Consider the following 2,267-nt stretch of genomic DNA (forward strand, 5'->3'; position numbering starts at 1 on the left):
ATGTTTTTCTTATACCTAAAGAAATGCAGTGTGTTAAGTAACCTGTCCTGGATTTTCTGCTCCCAAGCAGTGCTGCTCTTGTGCTTGGGCTGCTGTACTGTTGTCTTCCCCATCGCTGCTAATAAACCCACAGCTGCTCTGATTTACAATAGCTATAAAATCCTGTTGTCCTGCTTTCAGCTTTCCAAGATAGGGAATGAAGTAATACTCTGCTCTGGTGGAACAAATTTTTCTCAACATGGGGTAAGGGGGATTTTGGCCAACACAGTTGACCACTGGAACGTGGGACACATCTGTGCCATTGCTCCTGGCAATGGGGGACGAACAGGAGCCGTGTGGGACAGGTGGTGACACATCCCCTGCTTGCTATAGAGCTGTGCTGTGCACGGCACATGTATGTGGGGATAATTAAAGTAACTGGAGCTCTTGGTACGATATAGAAATAAACCTATAGGGAGAGCATACAGAGACCTTCCGTGGCCATTGGGTGCACGCAGTTGAAGTGCGTGGGGATGTACAAAGAAGAGACATTCTGGAGGCTGCTGTAGAAGCTCAGGGTGTACTCAAGGTAGAGGTGCAGTGTGAAGCTGTTTGCATGCTGCTACAGCATGGTGCCTTCCTGCAAGCCCTGCTATGTGCAGAGAGCCAGAGAGACAGGCGAAGAAATCAAAGCAGGTGTTTTAGTGATATTTTCTATTGGATTAATAATGACTAACAAATTGCATTAGGCACGGGAGGAATTAGAGCTGGCAGAGGAGTTTGCTTTCCTGTTCCTAGCCTTGTATTTGCTTGTCTCTGTCATTGATTCTTGTTCAGCATGAAGTTGCCCAGCTGTGTAAGTGTTGGCGTCTCCAGTGCAAAGAGCTGAGCGATTGTGGAGCGGATCAGGCAGGAATTGCCTCTGAACAACAGGGTGAAATGGGGCAACACGTTGCAGTGCTGCAGCTCCCCCACGCAGTGACAGCTCGCTCTGCCAACACCTGCAGGGCCGTTAGCCATTAGCAGTGGGATGGGCTCAGTAGGGCACTTAACAGAGTAGGCAGTTTGGATCTACTTGATGCCTGAGGGACCCTCTGCAGTGCTGGGATGGATCGCTTGGGATGCGCTTTCCTTTGGAAGTGATGCATGTTTGGATTTCTCTGTGCCCTGTAGGATGAACCCGCGATCGTTGCTCAGCGCCTGGGCAGCCCTGCTGGTGGTAACCGTGCGGCACCAAGGTCAGTGCGGCTCCCCTGTGCCCCAAAACTGCCCCCAAAAACATCCTGTTTTCCTTGGTCAGAGTGTAACAGCAAACAGTGTTTCCCTGGGTCTGGAGGGGTGGGAGCACAGGCGCCAATTGTGCAGTGGTGACAGAGTGCACTGAGGCAATGAACCTCCTGCCCACACAAATGGCTCTCGCCTCACTGGGAGCAGTGAAGCAAGATTAGTGCAGGTTAAATGAGGAGCTGCCGTGCTGCTGGGAATGTGAAGTTGGCAAAGCTGATAGTTACAGCAATCCCAGCAGCTCTGCTTTGCTCTAAGCACGTCACCTAAGTGAGCATGCATAGTGCATGCATCTGAGTGCACATATGGAGGTGGCTGTGCTTTTGCTGTGGTACAGAATGGGACCATGAAGAATTCCCAATGACCAACAAGTGCCAAGAAGATGATAAACTGGATGAGCAGCGATCTGGTGTGAGGCTGAATGCAGGATCCCAAGGAACTCAGAGCTTTTTTAGGGTGCCAGCAGGGTGAGGCCAGGTTTCCCCTTGTCTCTGTCAGGTCAGACTGGGTTGGAGGGGTTCACTGGTGACACTGTCAGGCAGCCTCAAGCAGGGAACATCCTTGGGGTTGTGTAATTGAGTATCCCTGGTGCCTCTGAGCAGTGCACCTTGGGGCTGCTGGGTGGTACATCCTTAGGGCTGCCGAGCACAGCATCCCCAGCTCAGGCAGCACAGAGCCCCATTTCTGTAACCAAGACCTGTGAGCAGGCTGTCTGCAACCAGGGGCCTCTGAGAGGTGCAGGTTAGGACCTGGGAAATAAAAGCATGTTCCGAACTGAGTAAACAGAGCTGGGATTGTTTGGAAGCATTGTGGCTCCCTTTAGCTCTGCTCGAATGTCACAAGGGCTGTGTGCTGCTTTTCTACATCAAAGAGAGGAGGAGGGGAAAGAAAGCCCATCTAAATCTCTGTTTGCTCAATGAAGGCTTTTGCTGGGTGCCCCACTGTGCCCTCCCCAAAACTAGGACAGGTCCCTGTAAGCACTGAACCCCTCTCTTTGCAGTTCA

Source organism: Tympanuchus pallidicinctus, unplaced genomic scaffold, assembly GCF_026119805.1.
Source record: "Tympanuchus pallidicinctus isolate F22 unplaced genomic scaffold, pur_lepc_1.0 scaffold30, whole genome shotgun sequence".
Classification (NCBI taxonomy): Eukaryota; Metazoa; Chordata; class Aves; order Galliformes; family Phasianidae; genus Tympanuchus; species Tympanuchus pallidicinctus.